The following is a 24,068-nucleotide window of genomic DNA, read 5'->3' on the forward strand; positions in this document are numbered from 1 at the left end:
TGTCGTTTTTGGGTTTAATAAGAGCATATAGTGGCCAAACTTTATATTTGGATTGACTTGTGTGGCAGGGTTGGGCATCTTCTAGGTGTTAGTCTCCAAAGCATGAGTGATCCATCAGATTCTTTGTAAACCTTTATTATCACTTCATTTATCAATTACTTTCATAATTCTTTGGTTTCATAATTCTGTGGAATTTGGATGTTCTGTTTCCCATATACATAATCCTTGATGCCAAAAGATCATGAAACTTGCTTTTTAAATACAATAGTATTCTTTCATCTTTTCTTTAGATACAAAGACTTGCATTGTTATCTAACTGTTAAAGAGAAATAATTATTTTGAATTGAAATTGTGTGATTTAATTATGTGTGATGACAAAGCTGTTGAAATTGAGCTATTTAAACTGCTTCTAGGGACTGTTATTTGCATTCTGAATTGCAGGTAACTAATATGACAAGGGGACTTATTGTTGATGCAGACTGGACTTTATCTATTATACATACTCATGTGTAGTTTAATATATATCCTCTGTCTTTGTGGAGCTTGGACTTTTTATGCATGGACTACATATTCCCACTGTTTTATAACCGTGGCAATAGAGGCCACATATTGCCACACTCTATTGCCACGGTTACGCACATGACCGTAGCAATATTTGGACTCTATTGCCACGGTTACGACGTAACCGTGGCAATTTCTGGCCTCTATTGCCACGGTTACCATTTACGACCTGTGGTAATAGGCTAATCAATTGCCACGGTTCTCCCTTGAACCGTGGCAATTGAGCAATTGCCACGCAAGCTATCGCCACGGTTAAACCATGGCGAAAGGGCGTGCGGAACCGTGGCGAAAAGCCTTTTCTGTAGTAGTGATTGTTGCAAAGGTGAACCGTTTGTGGCTAAGTCCGAGCTTATATGGATCCAAGCTTCCATTTTCCATGGACATGATTCTTATGGATGACAAGGTAAATCACTTTTTCACATAAACCTCATGTTTTACGTTCTTTTGCTTAAACTATAAATCGCTTACGTTCTCCTTTTATTGAATTTCGGGGTTGTAAGATTCATGCTTCGGTTAGGAAGACTCTGATATACCGATTCTAATCTTTGCTAAGTGAAGGACGTGTATATCAGATTTCGTTCTTTGGTGTTGGTGAAAGCGGTCGTGATTTCCGACCAACCTCGCATCCATTCAAGATCAACTTTGATATTCATACATATGTGCGCTTGGTTCTCAACAAGGCCATCAACTTAAGCCCGTACATTTTTGTGTCAATATCTAATATAATGTTCAAGTATCTTGATACGTCTTTTCTTATAGGTATATACTCTTTTTTAGCCTTTTGATTTTTAAATTACTGTTCTGGGTTTTGGATTAATGTTTCTATGATTTTGCAGATGTCATTGAAATTCTCACTGGTGCAAGTGCTGAACAAGAGTTTGAAAAAGATGGTGGGAATCAGAAAAGAATTACTATTGAACTTGACCAAGATGGGTACACCCAATGTTCAAAGCTTATTCATATTTTAGACATCTTTAATTATTAAGTTTTTAAGGTTTTATAATTTCTCATGCGTCTTAATAGGGCTCGGGTTTTATGCGTCATCTTGGATCTGTTGATGCAACTAATGCTGTTGTTGTTGTGAGTTGTGTCAAAATAAAGCCCTTTAAAGGTATTTTAAAGTTTCATCTGGTGTCAAATAATTAAAGTGCAGTGACAATTTTTTTTAAAACATTCCTAATTTTTATTTTACAGGTAAGACAAGTCTCCAAAATGTTTATGGAGCTACAAAGGTTCTTTTTAATCCTCTCATAGAAGAAACTGCCCCCCTCCAAACTCGGTGAGTTCGGTTCTGATTTTTAAATTACTCTCTTTTTTTCTATTTATATCAAATTATATAATCGCCTATCTTCTAGGTTCTTGAAATCACATGATAATGCGGTGCATGTCATTAGTCCGCTGCAAGATTCTGCAAAGAAATCTACCCCTGAAGATGATTTTCTAAAGCAGAATGATGGGAAAACCATCGAGCAACTCAAAGATCTTGCACAGGTATAGATATGAGTTCATAGCTTTTTATTTTTAAACTTAGTATTTGCATGAAATCAATGCCTGCAATAAAAACCCAATATATTTTCAAAGGGCTCATGAAATTTTTTAATTTTTAAAATCTCATCCGTTTAAATTATTAATAACATATGTTCGATTCCATATCTTTTATACTTACTGAAAAGAGTCTAAAAGTTAAAACACATTACTACTGATTCATCTTGACAATAAATTTAATCGCCGTGCAACGCACGGGTAAAGAACACTAGTAAATCTTGTAACTGCTCATGTGCCATGAAATGATTAAGTAAGAGTAAAAATAAATTTTACACCGTGTGTACATAAAAAAAACTATTATTTGTAAACAAGTTTTCATAATTTTATATCAATATTTAGAAAGTAATAAAAAAAATTTCATGCTTATAATTTTTTTCATTAATCACATAAAGATTAGTAGGCTTTGAAAGTCGACCCACAACACTTTTTTGAAATTTGTAGGTTTGACAAACAATGGATCTTTTTTTTTTTTGAAAGTAACAATGGATCAATATAGAAAAAAGAGAGTTAGTTAGTCAAATTTAAAATGATTTTGGTTACTTGAGAGAAGCTGGTTACAAGAATCAATGAGTTTGATAACAACTTTAAAAATGAGATCATTTAAATTAAGCGGCAATAATATACCACGAATAAGGAAATGTGAGGTAAGCAAATAGAGATTGATATTGGAATTGGAATGAAAAACGCAAACGCAGGATTTTCAAATTGATTTGTTTAATTCTCTTAATTTAATCTTTTGTAAATGTCCGTCAAATGTTTTATGCGACCATAAAGCCTAATTTTACGGCCTTTTTCCTACGCTTGAGAATAAACTATTTATTTATTTTGGGATGAATTTGTCAACTACTCACACATTCAGGGTCGGAGAAGTAAAATATTAACACATACTCAACATGAATTCACGTTGATGTCAACAAAAGTATAAGTCCATAGTTGAGTTTTCATATTAATGCCGCATCATAAACCTTCCCCGCTTCCAACATGCTTTGTTTTAATATATTATTTAGATTTATTTTCAAATTAGAATGAGATTAAAATCATATAAATTATTTTTAAAATTAAAATTACATTTATCACTTGATTTTAGGAATCACACAAATGATCAATAAAGTTATCTCCTTCAAATAACAAAATCTATTTACATTCATATTTCATATCCTAAAACCCAATACAACAGTGAACAGTGATATGCAGAATGTAAATAAAAAAACAGTGATATGCATTCCTACTCCTAAACTACTCAAATTAGACAGTTACATTCTGGTTTAGGCCTAAGGTCGAGATTTTTATTTTGAGAGCAAAAAAGATTTATTCAAAATCAATAGAAAGGTACAAACCCACACAGGGGGAAAGGAGAAGAAAGCCGCAAAACACCTGAGCTCCAAGGTCGAGATCTTAAAAGTTGAGATTTATCAATTTCTTTGTATCAGATTGTTTGAGGGGCTTTAAGATGAACATTTGAGCTCCTTCTTCCAAACACCTGGTTAAAGCAAAAAAATGATTGAGTACATTGTTCAAAAGAATGCAAGTACATGAGACTATAGTAGGATGAAAAGATGAAAAGGGGAACACTAGGAATTAATTAAATTACTTGTTAATCTGTGTTGGTATGTTCTTAGATGACATGATCACTACTGAACCTCTTCATTAAGGATGATTATTCTTCACAAAATAATGCAATTTGTGTTTTCAATATCATATATAATCACTAAATGCACCCATATGCAAAATGTATGTTTAGAAATCTGTCTATAATTAATTCTGAAGAAAAAATCAATTTTAAATTTAAGCTTATATGAGTAATTTTTGAAAATTATAATTAATGTCGAGAAAATAAAAGTCGATCCGACCATACTATAAATGTTAACATATTTCCCAGAACAAAACTTAAGTTCCTTGATTTTCTTAAGTAGCTCATAGCTAGCCAGTGTATGAGTGTATAACAAAACCAAGCTATTGTCTGCGGAACCTGTAATCTCGGTGGCCTCTGTTTGTGTCTCGCGAGAAGCGGTGGTGGATCTCTTTCGCTATAGGACTAGGAGTGCATATAAGTGGACTCGAGTGGTGGCACCGGTCAACCGATGGGCTTGCTGGTCGCCGCAAAGGCTTGCAATGTTCACTGGTGTCGCGGGTTGGCTTAGAGGGCGTGCTCGCTGGGAGTTGATTTAGGGCTCGATTGGTTGCCTGGGTCCTGGGTCAAGTTATGGGTAGCGATTTGTGTGGGCTTAGGAGGATTGGGATGTTTTGGTTGTGCCTTGGCCTTATTTTGCTCTATTTCTCTTTTATGTTTTATGTTTTCCCATGTTTCGCTTCCTCAGGCTTCAACTCAGCAGTTGAAGTTCCTTTCTTAGGCACGGTCACAGGATGCTTCCAGCCTTTGACAATTGTCTTCCACGTTTTGTTGTCAATTGACTTGAAGAATGCAATCATGCCTGCCTTCCAGTAATCATAATTGGTACCATCCAAAATTGGTGGCCTATTAACTGATCCTCCCTCTTTGAAGTTGTGCATTAGAACATAATTTGTCTTCCCTGGATCGGAGCTCACCCAAACATAATAGGGTGCCTGCTCTGATGCCAATTGAAAATGGGTCAAAGAAAATGCATGTTTTGAAATGCTTTTACGTTTGATTTTAAAGACGAAATCAATTCTAAAGACAAAATCAATTCTAAAGATATAATCATATATAAGTAGTGTTTGAAAGTCAAAATTGATTATGATAATTTTTTTTGAGATTTTCCCCATTAAAATAAAGCATGTTTTCCATGAAGAAGATTTGACTCAACATGTTCTATTCGCTACGGATAAGGGAAGAACTCGATTCCCGATAGGCTTAATTCTTAAAAAATCAGAAAAATCAGAACTGAATCAGAAGACAAGGATCAACCCCTCTTTTTGCATTCTTGTGCCTGCGATCTTACCATTTCTGAAGTGGCTAGGGTTACATTGAACATGCTATAAATGTCAGTGTATATACCAGAATAAAACTTAACACCTTGATTTTCTTGAGTAGCTCATAGCCTATTATCCTTTCATGAAATAGTATATGATAATCAGATTTACTTTGGATATGTGCAATGGAGCAAAAACTCTAGCTAGTTAGCATGCAACAGATTTAGTTTCTGACAATGAGATTTTATGCAGGTTTGGTGTTCCACGAGCGATAGTTTTTGAAAATGGAATTCAATTCACCAGCAAACAAACTCAGGATTTTTGCGATGGCATGGGAATTCAGATGAGGTTCTCATCAGTGAAGCATCCTCAAACTAATGGGCAGACAGAGGCTGCGAACAAGGTGATTTTGAAGGGCATAAAGAGGCGGCTATATGAAGCTGAAGGAAGATGGATTGATGAACTCCCGATAGTTTTGTGGTCATATAACACCATGCCACAATCAAGCATAAAAGAAACACCTTTCTGATTGACCTATGGGGCAGATACGATGCTCCCTGTGGAAATCAGTAATTTCTCTTGGTGAACGAAAGCGCGACATGAGGAGGAAAATAGGATGAACATGGCGGTGGGGTGGGAAAAGCTCCCCGAAGGGGCGATTTGATAACGACAAAGTGTCAGGAATTGCCTCGGAAAAGCCGGATTTGATTCGATGATTACAAATGATTTCACATATTTTCAACGTGAATTCTTGAGGTCAACAAAAAATATTAATCCCTCCATCCCAAATTATAAGCTAAAATTGTAAAAATCACGCTTATTAAGAAAGTCTTAATTGATGCATTGGTTTTAAACAAAAAAGGTACAACTTTTCATGTCTACCCCTATTTAAGATAACACTTTTTAATCATTATACTACTAATAGTGCTCCACTACCAATAAATGCAAGGATAAATATGGAAAGAAATATTAGTTTTTACAACTTTGGCTTATATTTAGTGAAAAAACATAAGTCACAACTTTAACTTATAATTAAGGACGGGGTGGTAGTACATAGTTGAGTTTTCATATTTGGGCCACAATAAACTTTTCAACATGCTTTGTGTTGAGAATATGCCTATATAATAGTTGAAAATTAGATAATATATTTAGTTAATATTTAATTTTCATATTAAGATATTGCTTATTTATTTTATGATAAGATTAAGATAATTAGTCATTTCTAGAACTAGAACTGTGAGTTCCGCGTTATGGAGCAGGGGAGTGGCGAGGAGTACAGCTCGGCGGTTCATCACACGGAGGAGGAGATGCTGCATTGGGGGCTCCCTCCTGACATGGTGGCTGACCAGAAATGGCTAGAGGAGTATTCTTCTAGATTATTTTGAGAACACTGCAATCATGACTCACCTCAAAGTGTAATGCATTGTTGTCTGAGCTTTCTATCTGGTAAATTTGTGCTTCTTAGTTACCCTGATTTTGGTTTTCTCCTACTGCATTGTGCAGAGTTCGGTTGGGGCTTCGTTTTGTTTGTTTATTTCCCGAAACAAGATGGTCAGAACGAAGAACAAGAGAAGGAAGGAAGAGAATATAGCTGAGGATTGGTGCTTTGCTTGCAAGGATGGAGGGCTCATGAGGGTGTGCGATTATAGGTAAGTTCAGAAACATGAATGCATGTTGTTTTTATTACATAAAATGGTTATTGCTTTTTTAGTTGAGTACTTTTTCTTCTGTGAGTGGTTTCGATTGGATTGTAAAGGTTCAGCAATGGTCATTTCTGTTAAAGGAGCTATTTTTTTGCAGGACACGGTTGAGAATTGAGATGAATGAGTAGTGATCAATTCCTAAAATATTACATAGATATAATTTGTCCTGTGAGTACTTTCTTTTTGATACTTAATTAACTGCACGTTGCTTAAAGGGATTGTCTTAAAGCTTATCATCCTCATTGCGTGGGAAAAGTTTATTAGCTTACTTAGTTGTTTTTCTTTGCTGTTTTCTTTGCTATTTTGTAATTCCTGAATTCATTTGCTATGAAGGCTCACTTGTTCCCAAGACATTTGATCTTTTATATATATTTCTCCCTCAAAAAAAAAATTCTGGGAATTATGGTCAGATGCCCCAGTTTTTCTCTTAAACACACTATTACTGAAACTGAATATCTTGGTTACTGAAAATTCACCTGAATAGTTGGTATTTTATCAGTCTTCGACTTAGAGATTTCGTGTTTTATATGATCTATATTTATTTTCCGGGCAGTGTGGAAGAACTATGTGCTGGAATTGACAGCCTTTTAGAAAATTTAGTGCATGTATTCTTGTCAGTTGTCATGATTAAAACAGTTTTTCTCTATTCTAGCTCTTTGCTTGTAGCTCCAACATCCCAAGCCACAGTACTAGTGTGCTTTTATCATCTTGGAATTATAGAGCTATGCCATCAGCTAGTGTGCCACTAGTGACAAGAGGTTTGTTTGTCCTGAACTAAGACAATGCTTATTTTACATTTTTGTTATTAGAATGTGTACTTCTCCGATCCACTCTATTTTATGACAAGAGCTTTGCTATGTTACACGACAAGGGACTGCACAACTTGGCACGACAAAGCTAAATTCAAAGCAAATCAAATCTTCAAATAATATGATAAAACCAAAATTAATTACCTATAAAACTGAAACCAGTGAAAGTGGGTATGTTGTGCGTGTCGTGTAGTGAAAAGTGTCATGGATTTAAGCATTTCCTTTATGACAAATCTGAAAATCATGCTAACTTGGAAAGTTTTTTTATTATTTGTTAGACATTGGATTGATTGGAGCTGGGCAAGTTGGGGAATTTTTTTTAGTTTGAGCTGATTTTAGGGTTTAAGGCCAATTTTAGGGTTTCGAGACGATTATAGGTTTAAGGCTGATGTTTAGGGTTTTCGAGCCAATTTTAAGATTTTGGACCGATTTCAAGTTGTAGGTCTGATTTTTAGGATTTCGTGCCGATTTTAAGCTTTATTGTCGGTTTTAGGGTTTCGGGCTAATTTTAGGGATTTCGAGCCGATTTTAGGGTTTTTTTTGCCGATTTTGGGCCAATTTCAGAGTTTAGGGCTGTTTTTTGAGGTTTCATGCCGATTTTAGTGTTCCATACCGATTTTAAGGTTTGTTGTCGATTTTAGGGTTTATAACCGATTTTATGGTTTAGGGTTGGTTATTGAACAAAACCCAATTTTATATCTGGTGTTTGAAATAAACCCACTTTTAATATTAGTTTTTGAACCAAATCTAGTTATAAACTAGTTTTGAAAAACATCCGGTTTAAAACCCTTTTTTTAACTATATCCAGATTTTAAAACCAGTTTTTAACCATATATATCCATATTTTTAAAGCTATTTTTGATAATAAACCAAACCAGATAAGTGGTTTTAAAGTGGATATGGTTTGATTTAACCTAACCATGAACACCCATAAAATTTACTTTGGATCTCTACAGAGCAGCGAAAAGCAAAAAGACAATCTAGTTTGTAGCAGGTTGGTTACAAATGTTTGTACAACAATAAAACATACTTTGATTAGTCTTGGGTCAGCCTAGGGTGCACAACTTTTTAGTTGTGTTAAGTTGCACAAGGGGAATCTGACCTGTTATGGTCGGTTTTCCGGTTTTTTTCTTTTTTCTAAAAAATAAAAAATTTAAATTGTATTTTCTGAAAAATATATTTTATTTTATCAACTTTTAGCCATCTTTATCTTCAACATGATGCCACCACGCTTCAACTCCTCCTACCTTCCTACTTCTATTTCCCTTGAAACCCAGATATGGAAACCATTGTCACAAAACAACAGAACAACAATACAAATGCCAGAAATCTCGTATCACACAACTCTTCCGTTCTCCCCCCTTCATCAATCATCACCTTGCCTTGAACCTCGAGGGTGCCTTCGCTACGCGACTCGACGGAGGGTGCTTCCGCGACGCGACAGCGGCACAAACGGCAACTCGGGACAAGGCCAGAATGATGAGGAGGCGTCTTCTTCGCAGATCAAAGTCGAACTAGCATGAATGCTTCCTCTTCTTCGTGGATCGAACTAAATCAAACCCAGATCTAGGTTTCCTCTCCTCATGTATGGGCTCTTTGTCCTTAAATCTTTGTGCTTCTCAACCGAGATTAGTGTAACGGTGGCCTCAAAGTTCATGCAACGAGGAAGATGGCTCGATCTGAAGCAACGGTGGTTCGATCTGAAGTAGGCCTAATTAAATGAGATTACAATTTTGCTAAATTATTTCGAGGGGTAGTGGTGAGTGATTTGAGTAATTTATATAAAATAAACTCATACCTCCATTGTATATAACAAACATTAGGCCTAACCATCAACGAGTTAAGCCTCTACAATTACAATGCCTTTTAAAACCTCTTGTCACCCCTACATATAAATAAAGCATTAATTCATATAACCCCTACATTTTTTAATCATGCATATCAAGATTTTGCATGACAGGCGAGAGTGCGAGAGAAATGGAATGTGTTGCGAGGGCGAGGGAATGACGGGGAGGAAAAAGTGACGAAATTGTGATGTTTGTCTTTTAGAAAAAAAATTTGGAGGGAGAAAAAAAATCATTATTTATTTTCTCTTCTTTAAATTTCATTTACCAAAATTAATCATGTGGAAAGTCAATTCTATTATATCTAAATTGAATCATGTACCCAAATTTTACATCAAGTTCCTTATTTCCATTTTGTCAAGTTCTCCATCTCCATTTTATTAAGTTCTCCATTGAAACAATGATAAATGGACTTCATTTAAAAAAAAAGGATATTTTTTTTGGAAGTCCCCTAATATGTATATATATACTAGTACTTTTTACCCGTGCGATGCACGGGGATATTTACTTTTGTTTTTTTATGCGAATTTTTTTACATTTTGTGATTTTTTTAAGGATATTTTATAGATTAAAAGGAACAATATTTAATTTATATATAAGAAATCTTAAATTTGTAAGTTTAATTTTGTAATGAATGTTTGTTTTTATTTTTTTGAGTTGTCATATTGTTATCTTTGTTGTTGTTTTCCTAAATGCTCGATTGATGGGTTTTTTTATATCTATTGAATAGTTTATTACAGTGAGTTGAAATAACTTGTATGTGCCAAAAATAAACGCTGAATTATTTTATTTATTTTTTTACAATTGAAATAATTACATTGAGAATAAAACTGAGAATGTATCGTTCCACATTTCCTGTAAAAAAATTTCATCATATGGCATTGCGAAAGACTTCTTTATAAACTACATTTAAAGTACTATGAAAATTGTTACAATCACTATCGGAAATGAAATTTTTTAATAAAGTAACCAACCACATTATTTATACTTTTTTATTTTTATAAAGTAAAAAACAAAACTCATAAAGTAATTTGGATGAGAGAGAAATAATTAATATTTTAAGCTAAGAACTAAAAAAGTAAAACTCTTTATATAAGATCTGAGTTCTTATTTTTAAGAACTAAGAGCTTCATGTCAGCACCTCCAATAATAAAGTTATTAGTTCTTAACTCAAAAATAAGAACTAATAACCTTGCATTGGAGAGGCTCTAATAATAACCTCCTCTCAAAAAAAAAATAACCTCCTCTGTTATAAGGTGTCATAATAATAGTTGTAACCGTCATGACAGATTTTAATGTGGTAATCAAAGTCATAATTCCATTATTTCACATTCGGACATAAATTGGGGTAAAGTTAATTTAATTTCTCTTTTTAATTAAAATTCTATAACTGCTAAATTACTAATAAAAACTTTTAAAATTTGGTCAAATTTAACTGAAATGAATGGATAATATAATCACTAAATTGCACTATTTTAATTTCTATGTAAACTATTGAAATTCATAATTTTCTTTTGAAACCGTAAATTATTGAAATTCTAAAAACCAACAGTATATCATTAAAGACAATTTTAATAGTTAAACTCTTTTTTTATAGACCTCTGTTAGTTCTTAGAAATGTTAATAAATTAGTCCTCTTTCGATCCCTAGACCCTTCACCCATTTCACCCAAACCCGTATGTCACATAGCTCTTACCACTTGAGCTAACTTCGAGAATCAATAATCAATTTTAATTCAGTCCTTCTCTATATTCTCTTTTAAACTACTGCATTCCAATTATTCTCTAGCTTGGATCAGTTGGATGCTTTAGATTTGTCTATGTTATAGTATAGATGATATCTACTCTTTTAAACTACTACATTCCAGTCATTCTCTAGCTTTGATGCTTTAGATTTGTCTATGCTATAGACGATATCTACTTGCTAGTCTTGTGCAGTGTCTACTTAGATATGTTCCAAGCTTAGTATCTCACTTTGATTCCAAAAAAAGAAACGTTTCAAGCTTTTTTGCAAGAGTAATAACTAATAACTGAACTTCAGTTTCAAAAATATAAATGAAATTCGATATGATGATTATCCAATAAGTTTTATACTTCGGATGCTAAAATGTATTTTTTTTCCCGTGTTATATCTTCATATCTTTGCAATAAACCACTCAACTTGTCATAGACTGATTTTATTTCATCGCTCTACACCATTTCAAAATTACACCAAGTTTCAATTTCAATACACCATTTCAAAATTCCACTCAACTTGTCATAATGCCCTTAAAAATCGAAGATATATATCATCCCTTATTAGTACAAATGGGAACTCAGAATCCTAAGCCCACAAAAGAAAGAAACTTAGAAAGAAAGAAAGTTGAAAAAACATGAAAACTTGATACACTTTATATATTCTTTTTATATCTAGATACACTTAACAACTTTGTGAAGTTTGTTGCACTTGCAATCCATGCAAGATTTCCGGCATTGGAAGCTCAGGAACATGGGCAACATCAACAAACCCAGCCTCCTCAGACCTTTTAGCAGCACCCTCAGCTTGTAAACCCAGGAATTTTAAAAGAAGAGATGTAATGTGCACAACAACAGTGTCAAAGAAGCATGTTTTTGGAACATAATCAGTAGACCCAACTGCTTGACCATTAGAGATAGATAAAGCAGTTAAGAAGCTAACCTTTCCAAATCAGTAACCTATTAATCAGAGAAGCTATGAGATAACAATTACTGATTACCTTCATAGAAGCCATCATCTTGCAAGGGGGTCACATACAAATGAGAAAAATGACACAGATATTCACATGGGGAGAAATACAATTAGAGAGTTAGAGCTCTTAAAAAAAGAAGGCAATATGAATGATAAAAAAGCAGCATACACTGAATATATAATGAAAACAAAAGTTAACCACATGTATGCAAGTAAGAACTTCAGAAAATAACAATTCACCTCTCCAAATTAGTAACCTATTCAAAAACTATGGTCTTTCCATTTCTCTAGGTACCCTATACAACTAAGTATACCACTGTTTACAAAATAAATCACAAACCATGACAGCTTTCTAAAGTCCTTACCTTCAAGGGACTCAATTTATGTTTCAAGATTTGGATTAGATTGGCTTAATAGAGCAAAAAGAAACAAACATGTTTCCATTCAAACTTCACCTGAAAAGCCCCAAGGTGGTCAGTTACACGAAATACAGGCATGCTCATATTGATCTGCATTATACATGATAAAGATAAAGACATAATAAGAATAACCATTATAACCCAAACCCCAAATCATTACAAATAAGAGGAAATAATGAAACAGAACAACCATCATAAGAAGAAATGAAGTAAACAATACATGCAAAGTAGAAAACAGAACAACCATGATAATGAGAACAAAATTAGCAAACTAATAAAAGAGCTTTTCCAATATCTGGTTTTCCAACGTTGTGGTGAGTTATTAAACGGGTCAGGACTGGGGGGGTTTGTGCTAGAAAGAAGAGCTGAGAGGGAGAAGGTGGGCTATAGAAGCTTGTTTTCCCCTCAGAAGTACCTTCGGGGTTACGATAATTGCTAGGAGGAAAATTGAAATAAATCTTGCAGCTTCAATTTGATATGTGCTCCCCTTGATCGATTTGTCTTTCAGAAACACTTCAATGGAAAACATCTACCAAATCAATGCAACTGGAATTTAATAGTAAAATTAATCAATTTATGTCCAAAGATACATTGAAATAGCATAAAAACAGTAAGAAATAAATACATCTTTGCTCTCCTCCTTTGTACATGAATCACCTCTGGTCGATGATGAAAAGCATGAATCTCTGGTAAACAGTTCCTACACCACAAAGCATAAATCAAAATTAGAGCCTATATCATATGGAAGTAAACAAAGAAAAGAACCAAGAGAAGAAGAAACATTAAGGCTCTCTAAATGACATATAGGTAGCATTGCCGTACTTGTTTTGAAGCCTTTGATTGTCACACTCCTTAATTGCTTTGTTAATCTCCTAGTTGACCTATGAGCACAAAATCTGAGCGGAAAAAAAAACACAAAACAACTCAACACAGAGAAAGCATGAAATTTATTACCTTGGCCAAGAGAAAGAGAAGATGAGGCCGTAAATAACATAGTAAGGAGTAAGGATGATTAAGAAGAACAAATGAAAGGTAAAAAGAAGGTTAAACTAAAAGGAAACGGGAAAAGCTTGTAATTTGTTTACATGTGCCTTCTCAATTTCAAATCAGCTTAGAAGTCCTCTATGTCCTAACGCATCCATCCTCCTGAGTAACCATCTATATATCAGTTTGTAACCATGATGAGAACCAACAACAGAAAATTAAATCAATTCACATAAATTATCCTCCCTTTATTCCACATTCTATCTGATTCTCGTGTCACAAACTTTTCAAACCACACCAAATAGTGGATAAAGACTCCTTTCGATTTTACACCTTGATAAAAAAAAAATAGAGTGAAACTCTAAACTGTAAAGGAAAGCACAGGTAATGAAACTGCCTTTGTATATGCAAATCGATTTTCATTCAGAATAGAAATACTGGACAAATAGCATATCACAATAATCTAATAAAATTAAGAAAACTTGGAAAAGGGGTTTGGTATGGAGGTTTAGTTGGGTGCATGAGTTGTTGGTAACAGGACAGTTATCAGGTTTTGATGGGGGAGCTTTGTTTGCATGGGCGGTTGCTTGGGGTTTGCAATGTGATGTGGGTTTTTTTCAAGACCATTGCTTGTTTTTTTGAATTGTGTGGATATACCCAAATATAACTTGAGCACAATTATGTTTTTTTCTCTTCTGTTATAAAAAGATTGATCCATGGGCGTGGAATATCTGCAAGCCTTTTCAAGGCAATTTGACCTCAGATACATGCACCCTGTCTAAAACATGTACATATGTGACTTAGGTTTAAATTGTGTATAATCAAAACAATTATTGGTGACACAAAATGCAAGATCACCATGTCAAAAGTTAACATAGAATTTAAGTTAAAAGGGGAAATCTGTGACAATTTATTACTAAGGAAAGGATTAAAGATCTTACTGATTTTTCAGGGTCAATATCTGCCATGTTGAAATCCTTTTCAAACTATTCTTGAAATAATTTTCATATAAACGACCTTGGAAGCACAATATCAGGACCAACCCTGCAAATGTAATCTTTTATGTGAAATCATCAAAATTAGTGTTTCACATGACTGCAAAATCAGATGCAAAAATGCATTTAAAAGAGAGTTCTTACCATTAATCTAGATAATGATGAGTGGGACTTGCCTGTTGAAGAAACAGGAAGAGAAGATGTGAGATAAAACAATATGTCAAAGTCAGAACATGCAACAACGGGGAAAGATCGCATAAAACAGAAAATTACCCATATCAGACAGCCGTTTTCGAGTATGAGCACATGGGGAGCGGCTGACATCAGAGCTTGTTGTTGTGGTCACAGAGCTTCATCAGATAAGGTCGCAGTCGCTGGTTCTACATCGTCTCGATCTTTTTGTCTCCATCTCGTACTCGCTTTTTCCATTTTTGCTGGTGTGTGTGCGGCCCCTATTTGTCTAATGAAAAACCGAGCAATTAGTGAATTACAGAGGAAGTGAAGGGAAAACAAAACGGAAGGTTGTGGGAATGGGAAAAAACCAAAACGAAACGTAAGAAAGAAAGGGGAAAGGGCTGAAGGAAAATGTGATTGAGGATGTACGGCTGTGATTGATTCTTCATGAAATAATGTATTCTATAACTAAAATATCCATACTAAAAATTAGATTATAGTGCATTGAATGATTGAATTACAAAATTGCCCTCAAGACTGCAAAAACTCTCCCTTTATATAGTTTATAGATAGATAGATATATATATTTATTTATATTTATTTATTAAGACTTAGTCATTGCTAAAATTTCAAAAACTTAGACACATATGTCACTACATGATTGGAAAATTTGATGGAATTAATATAAGGAATTTGATGTAAGTTTTATCCCCCGAACTATCTAAATTGAATCTAAATTATGATTTTATTTACGGTTCAATCTAAATTAAAAAATTGTTGGGCTTTTTAAACTTTTTTTTGTTTTTAGCATTTTTAAATTTTTGTTTATTTTATTTTCATAATTTTATAGTTTTGTATATATAATTGTTTACTATTTAATAAAAGGGTTAACTATCATATTAGTCCATGTCTTTGTGTCGCCGTCTGAACTAGGTCCCTCGCCGGAAAAATTATTGAATGGGTTAAAATATATAACAGTCCTTGAACTTTGAATGAAATCTGAAAACCGTCCCTCGCCGGAAAATTATCTGAAATTCATCCTCGTATTATCAAAAACAAATTTGACCCATCCCTCCGGCCGCCTTAGCTCCGGCAAGAGCCCTTTTTTTATTTTTACTCATCCCTGAACTTTGAGCGAAATCTGAAAACCGTCCCTTTTTTATTTTTATTTTTTAAAATTAAAATCCCCTAATTTCTAAGAATTAAATCTACCTAATTTGAAAATTCCCTAATTTCTAAGAATTAAAATTCCCTAATTGGAAATCTGAACTTTGAGCGAAATCTGAAAATTCCCTAATTTCTAAGAATTAAAATTAAATTTTTTTTCTAACAACAATAAGAAGAAGACGATGTTGTTGTTGGTGGAGGAAATGAGATGAAGATGAAGAAAGAAGAAAAGAAGAGAAACAAGATCTAAAGGAGAGAGAACTTGGGAATTGTGGTTAAATTGAGATGAGTTAGGGTTAGATTAAGGGATTTGTGGTTAAATTGGGAATTCAGGCTTAGATTAAAGGGTATTAGATTTAATTCTTAGAAATTAGAGAATTTTAATTTAAACAAATAAAAATAAAAATAAAAAAAGGACGGTTTTCAGATTTCGCTCAAAGTTCAAGGATGGGTAAAAATAAAAAATGGCTCTTGCCGGAGCTAAGGCGGCTGGAGGGATGGAACAAATTTGTTTTTGATAGTACGAGGACGGATTTCAGATAATTTTCTGGCGAGGGACGGTTTTCAGATTTCGCTTAAAGTTCAGGGACGGTTATATATTTTAAATAGCTCATCTTCTTTGTAAATTGTTTGGAGCAGGTCATCGCCGGAGCTTGGAGCTCCGGCGAGTGATGATTTGGAAGACTGAGTGGATTAATGGTGCTTACGTGGATTTAAAAAATAAAAGGCTAAAAAGCATTTTTGGCCCCTGATGTTTCAAATTTGTGCAAATTCTGCCCCTATCTATTTTTGTCGATGTTTCTACCCCTCATGTTTTCAAACAGTGCACCGTCTACCCCTCACGGAGAAAATTACACACCAGAAAATTAAATTAAATTAAAAACCCAAACTAAATTAAATTACTCATCATAAAATTTCTTCTATTTCCAGAAAATCAAAACACATCTTCATCTTCTTCTTCATCATCTTTATCATCTCACAAACATCTTCATCTTCTCCATCCTATCATCTTCATCCCCTTTCTTCAATACCCAGATTAAAAATTCAAGATCTAAAGCCTCAATCTTAATAATCATACACTCATCAACCCATACTAAAGTTTATTATTCACACAATCATCAACTCATTATAAACTCAATCTTTTAATTCATTTTCATCCCACATTCATCAACCCATCATCAGAAACACCACGTTCAACAAAAAATCATCAGAAACACCAACATTTCCTTATCTATCATCACCTCCTATTAATTTACAGTTCCCAGACATTTCTATTCCTCCACCTGCGCCCCACTTGTCCCAATGTCTTGGACCCATTGGTACTTCCATAGGAACACCAGCCGTCCAGCCCTACCTGTACGAGAAAAATTATGGTTTTCAAAATTCGGGCTTTCGTTCAAAATTGGGTTGGTGAAGTGAATCAATTGAAATAAAAGAAGAGGAGCATGTGATTACCATGTTTGAGCATTTTGAGAAGGGTGAGGGAGGAGATGTAAACCTGCTCGGAGGAATCAAGGGTGGAGGAATCAGGTGGAGGGTGACCTAGTGCTCCTCCTGTACCCGCGAACATCCTTTGAAGCCTCTCCATACCCGACATGTCACTCACGAAAACCACCAATTACAGAAACAAAGACAGGAACCTCCGCCAACCTCTGGGTCTCCCTTTCTTCCTCCTCGCACCTTCGTCATCCTCTGGGTTTTCGATTCACAGATCTGGTTGCAGGTGGGGGTTGGGGGTGGAGGTGGAGGTTGCAGGTGGTGTTACTGGTGGGGTTGGGGTTTTAGGTTGCAGGTGAGTGTTGATGCTCGGGAAGAAGAAGAACCCTAGATTGGGAATTTTGGTTAATTTGGGGAAAATTGATTTTGTTTATTAGATTGGGTTAGATTTGTTAATAGGTTTTATTTTTATTAATTCGGTTTAATTATGTGATGTGTTATTAAATTTTTATTTTTTACTTTTTTTTTAAAATCCATGTAAGCACGATTAATCCACTCAGCCTTCCAAATCATCACTCGCTTGGAGCTCCGACGAGGACCTGCTCCAAACAATTTACAAAGAAGAGGAGCTATTTCAATAATTTTTCCGGCGAGGGACCTAGTTCAGACGGCGACACAAAGACAAGGACCAATATGATAGTTAACCCTTAATAAAAAGTATAAATAAATACTATATATTATTTTTCAAAATGAAGCGGGCTCGGATGAAATTGAACGTCCACACATGCACTACAAAAAAATTAACTATCTATCTATCTATCTATAAACTATATAAAGGGAGAGTTTGAGCAGCTTTGGGGGCAAACCAGTCATTCAACAATTAATTTTAAAAACTATGAAAGTTGGACATGGGTATTTTAGTAAAAAAGTAATTTATTTCACTTGGATTGAATCTCAGCCGTTGATTCACAAGCATTTGATTTACCAAAATGCCTAATAATGATTTGCAAAAAAAAAAGTGCCTAATAGTAGATTATGAGAAGTTAAAAAAATTAAGGCAACTTAGGAGTTACATACATTTAAGAAATTAATTTATAAGAAGTTTAAAAATATAAACCTTTAGCATCCCACTTTAAATTATCTAATGATGTTACAACAACCATTCATATTCTACAATCATATTCTCATATGCTTTCTATTATTGCATAGAAAATAAAAAAATGTCTTAAATGTGCATATATGCTACATATTTTTATAAGCACAAAAAAATTTTAAAAAATATTAATGTAATTTAGAAGTTACATATAAATTAAGAGAATAATTTAGAAGAAGTTTAAAAATTTGTAACCTTCAAAATTGGTTTAAAATCCAACATAAAAGTATCTAATCATGACACAAAAATAAATAATTAAATCTAAGAGAAAAAACCATTCCAATTCTATAACTCCATTCCCATTTGCTTACTATATAAATAACAAAAAAGTCTTCATCTCAACACACAATTTTCCACTCAAAAATCTTTATCTCTGAAATGATTTCTCACCCTTTCGCGTTGTTGCATATGTCTCAGTCTCAAAAATAGATAACTTGATTTGCAAAATAACCATTGTTTATCGCCCTCTAAATAAGGCTGAAAGATGAAGATCACAAGCATAATTCATCAAATTATGGATCTTCGACCAACGACACAAGTAAGTTTCGTACATATCAATTTTTTAATTCTTTCTTTTTTCTTATCCAATTTTTCTATAAGTTTAACATTTATGAATCCACCATTATCATATAATGCCTAATTCTAACATAGAATCAAATCAACCGAGCCAAGGAACTTCTGTGAGGTTTCAACAATCTAACATTTCTAATCGTAAAATAACTTTTATTTGATTTATGTTGTGTTGGTGGTTTGTTTATTAAATTATTTTTATATATTCTCTAAAAAATATTTTCAATGTAAATATTTGTATACCACAACAAAACACAACATTGTGAATCTCCCATGTAAAGGGTGGCACGAAGCATAAATTCACGGTTCAGAGAAACCATGTCAACGACGAAGGAACTTCTGCAAGTATTCAACAACCTAACAAATTCACTTGATTTGCAAGTATTCTGCAAGTATTAAACTCTTTATATATTCCCTAAAAAATCTTTTAAATGGAAATATTTGAACAAAACAATTGAGCAAATCAATGCATAACAATATGTATCTCCCATGTAAAGGCCTGGACACGAAACCGAAATTCACAGGTTTGGAGAAGTCATGTCAATGATATAAGAAGTAAGTATATGCCATTTAATTTAATCTAGGTTTTTTATTATTGCTTTATTTTTACAACAAAATGGAATATTATTAATAAGAAATGTTTCATGAGAACAATCCTCTCATAGATAAGTTATTTCAAAATACCAACCGAAGCAAGGAAATTACATTTAGCATTGTGTCTCATTAAAACCTTCCTAGGAAAAATCCAAATGGGATAAAAACCTATGGTAGGAAAAAGAGTACACATAATTCAATAGGTGGTCTAACTCAAAATGATATCAGCGAAGATGAAACTCAATTGCATTGTTAAAAAAGGGGCGGGGGACATTCCATGCATCTTTTAGATCTCGGTTAGGATATTGATTCTTCAAGTGTCTTGACTTTCAACTGACACGAAAATTTAAATTATAGCATATTTTTAATAAACTCCCCTTATAAATTGCTAAGCAGCTTCACACAATTTCGACCACGATCATGTTTTATCTGATGAAGACGAAGATGTAGACCATGATAGCTCATCAGGTGATGCACTTATGTTAATTTATTTCAATGCATTTTTCATATAATTTATATCGATATTTATTTTACCAAAAAAAAGTTACTTTCACAAACTGACATATTTGTTCAAGTATATTTAATTTAATTAAAAAATGGAATAATAATAATAATAATAATAATAATAATAATAATAACAATAATAATAATAATAATAACTCATTATGTTGCTATAAAAGTTTACCTCATTTAGAATTTCATGATATAGTATTTTTTAAAGTTTATAAACCAAGCAAATATGTGCCAAAAGAGGATGATGATGATGAAAGATACACTTTTAATATCACCTTATCAGTTTTTGTTTTTGTCTGTTAGGTCATAGGTTCCAGTTATAAATATCATGTTTTGAATGTGTCTATTCTAACTATTTTGGACTGATACAATCATTCTATATCAGAATGAACTCTTTTTTTTTTTAAGTTAGTTATTTTGACCAATCCAATCTTCCAAGTTCTATTTCAAAACCTAAGGAAGATTGTGTTAATGAAAGCAGGCACTTCTCTTTGCTCAATTGAAAATTATAAGGTTGATCTTTTTAATGACAACAACTTCTACTTATTTTTCTTTGGATATTTTGCTATAGCCCTTGAATGGATGTTGTTTGTTTTGGTACATGTGTTCTTCTTTTCATTTATCATTTCCTTTATTTATGCACCCACATAAAACCATAATGAGTTATTTTGGTTTGTTTGTTCATCCTGTTAAAAAACATAGAATTCCATGAAAGGTTATCCCCCAGCCCTCAATGACCCATATTGTATACCTCAGACACAGTGGTGCTTCTACCTGTAGGTTGTAGGAGTCATGCTGAGAAGGTTGTACCCATGTCAAGTCTCTATAATGGCCAAATGGTATATGATGCTGCAACAGAGGATCTCATATCATAACATTCAATGTAGTAAACAAGAAGTGTTGGACTTCTTTCCTCTGCACCCCACTGGAACTTTGGAAGGAAAAACAACAATAGACAAGGGTTCAGTTTCTAAGAATAGTTCCAAGTATTTTTTATTTTTATTTTTTTTAATTCTTCTACCTTTATGATAAATTTAAATTTGATGATTTTTGGAGAACATGTAGTGTTCATTTGATTTTTCCATTCTAAAACTCATGAAGGTTGTTAAGTTTTGTTAGGACATCACAAAACAAAACAAAACAAAAAACGTTAAATACTTATATAAAAACTAAATTAAATCATTCAATATTTAGAAAACAACCACAAAGAAATTTAAATATTACGCTTCTTAAAAAAGTCAAACGCATTTATTGCAAAACTAAAAAAATTCAAATTTATATTTTCTTATACTTAAGTAAAATTAATTTTATTATGTTAATTTAGAAACTCTATTTTAATAATCATAACAAAAATAATATAAATTTTAAAAAATTTCATGCTAATACACAAAAAGACACGGGTCAAAAACTTATCTACAAAATAGTTTTGATACATTAACAAATTAAATAATTTTTTACCCGTTAACTAATATTAGATCTAAATTGAATTTTTAATGAATTTTGGTCATTCTTTAGATATAATAAAGAAGAAGTTTTCGCAACTTTGATGGTAAAATAATAATTTAACAATTTATTATACTACATTGAAAATTTGACTATAATTATTTTGGTAAAAATGCAAATTATTCTTCTATATTCAATCATGATCGTTCGTTTCATAACAAACTCATTGTCCTTTTGCATTCCAAATCTATTCATTAAACTTAAATATAAAAATCAATGCATTCACGTAGGGGTCCTAAGAACCTTTGAAGAGACTTTCAATATTCTTCAGTTTTTTCAAACCTTCAATATTCTTCAGTTTTTTTAAACCTTCAATCTTCTGTAAAGCTTAAATTATAGGTATAAATACCTATTTGTCCATACTTTTTTGCCGGTTTTCGTATATGATTTCATAGATTTGTTGGTTCATTGATTTGTATGTGTTTCACTAAGAATTTTTTTTTTTGCAATTATTATATGCTTTTGTTCTTTTTGGATTCTGAACCTTTTATACACTTTTCGGTGTTCTAAAACCATCACAAATGTAGGTGTCCAATAGTGGACTATATTGTTTTTATGTACACCAATCTTTTTTATTCGGATTTTTTCCTTTCTTTTTGGTACATCGGAAAGATAAATTACACCCTCTCGGGATTGATCTCTAGACTTTCCTCTCCCCTACCCATATGCCCCCCAGCTCTTACCACTTGAGCTATCATTAGAGACTCAGTTTCTTTCCTTAAATGTTAATCACTTCGCATATTATAAAAAAACTTCAAATTTTCTTTTTTGAAACTCTTCACATTTTCAAACGTTAAGTGAATTAATTATATGAAAGACATAAAAAAAATGAAAAATAAGATGGTTTTATGTTGTAAATCACCTCAATTTAATTAGTGTGATCAAAACAGTATCATGATTATGGAGTCATAAATATCTAATAAAAGAGTTATCTTTGTAACTTATATCCTACTCTATTTGCCTCATATCTTATAAATGTCTCAATTTCTTCTTCTTCTTTTTTTAAATCTGGTTCGTGCCAAATCCTTTACATAGGAGATTCACATTGTTGTGTTTTGATGTGGTATACAAATATTGATGAGGTTCATTTTGACAATAATCAAATATTCATATCGTAAATGAGATATTACTCAACTTACTATTCATATATTTTTTCGTTGATTTCAATTACTCTCATTGGACACAATACTGTTTGAGCTGACAACATTAATATCATGGTGGCGTTAGGGCAAAAAATATGTTTAAAACTATGAGGGATCATCACAACATCACATTGGGTAAACAGCAAACACAAGTGTGTTGAACACCTCATTTTTCACCTAAAATCTTAAAACATTAGGTGTATGAATCATCTTACTTATAAACAGCTCAAAATTGTCATTTTATTTGTATGTTAGACTTACTCACACTTGATAGTGTATTTTATAATTATTTGAATAAACAAAATAAAATTAACACAAGTTTTTTAAAAATTACAGACGACAAACAAAAATGAATATCCCCGTGCATCGCACGGGTAAAAAATACTAGTGGTGCATATTTATTTGGCTCACGAGTCAAACTCGTTGTAATTTCCTTTAATTGTCAAGATTTTCAAAGATAAATGTTTTATATTTAAATAAGCACAGCATTACCAATAAACTTAAATATAGTACAAGTGGAAAGAAAAGCGATCCATCTTCATGTCTTCAAATTTTCAAGATTTTATATACAAGTTTCTATTTCCTAGATTTTTCTTTGGGTCAAACCCTTCCAACTTAATTACCAACTAAAAAAGTACTAGAAATAAGATTTTTTCTTTTTAAAATAGCTCATTTTTAATCAATCCGAATTATTCTTTCTCTTGAAAAATATGAAGGCAATAGTTATGTAAATTAAGATGTTTTAAAATAAAAATTGTATATCAAAATTGTAATTTTTAACACTAACAAATTGATCGATGTCTCAGTAGTTTCGCTGTCCTTGTAGTTATTTTCCGAAGTATAAAAAAATCTCTTTATAATTATTTTTATTACAAAAGGAAAGCTCTCTCTTTAATTATAAATTGCTCTCCCTTTATAAATTTAATCAAATTAATATTTTTTCAGAAAACATATATAATATTAATATTTTATCTAGTTTCGTTATTGCTTTTTCAAAAATTTAACATGCTTTAATAATACTTTATTAGTAATTATACTGGTCTACATTAGTTTTACGAGAATTGTAATAGACTTCTTCATTTTCTTGAACGGAATCAGAGAATGAATATATACATGAAATAACTAAACCATAGGTCCCTTAAATCATCAAAATGTAGTCAATGAAATTAATTTTCACAATGTAATTGAACGTTGCTACACAAAAATATTTGAATGTCATTATTGCTTTTTACAATTTCTCTGCATGGAATAGTGTATCATCTAGTATATATAATAAGTTACCATTTCATCTCATTTCACATCCAAAAGTTATTCGGGCTTGACAATCACCTCATAGTTTTTTTTTTTTCTCATCAAT

The 24,068-nt window shown here is 32.7% G+C and overlaps 1 long non-coding RNA gene across 3 annotated transcripts; it reads left to right on the forward strand.

Moving 5' to 3' along the window:
- The first annotated feature begins 72 nt into the window (after positions 1-72).
- Positions 73-7,189, forward strand: LOC130709589 (uncharacterized). 3 transcript variants are annotated; one of them, XR_009010078.1, is made up of 10 exons: positions 73-964; positions 1,062-1,320; positions 1,398-1,494; positions 1,585-1,672; positions 1,756-1,840; positions 1,917-2,052; positions 5,251-5,754; positions 6,258-6,413; positions 6,502-6,647; positions 6,799-7,189. It is a non-coding gene; the product is annotated as an uncharacterized LOC130709589 (long non-coding RNA). The 3 variants fall into 3 exon arrangements; XR_009010072.1 differs by having other exon boundaries at positions 5,251-6,413; XR_009010084.1 differs by having other exon boundaries at positions 1,120-1,320; positions 5,251-6,413.
- Positions 7,190-24,068: the final 16,879 nt, after the last annotated feature.

The sequence above is a fragment of the Lotus japonicus genome, chromosome 1 (assembly GCF_012489685.1).
Source record: "Lotus japonicus ecotype B-129 chromosome 1, LjGifu_v1.2".
Lineage (NCBI taxonomy): Eukaryota > Viridiplantae > Streptophyta > Magnoliopsida > Fabales > Fabaceae > Lotus > Lotus japonicus.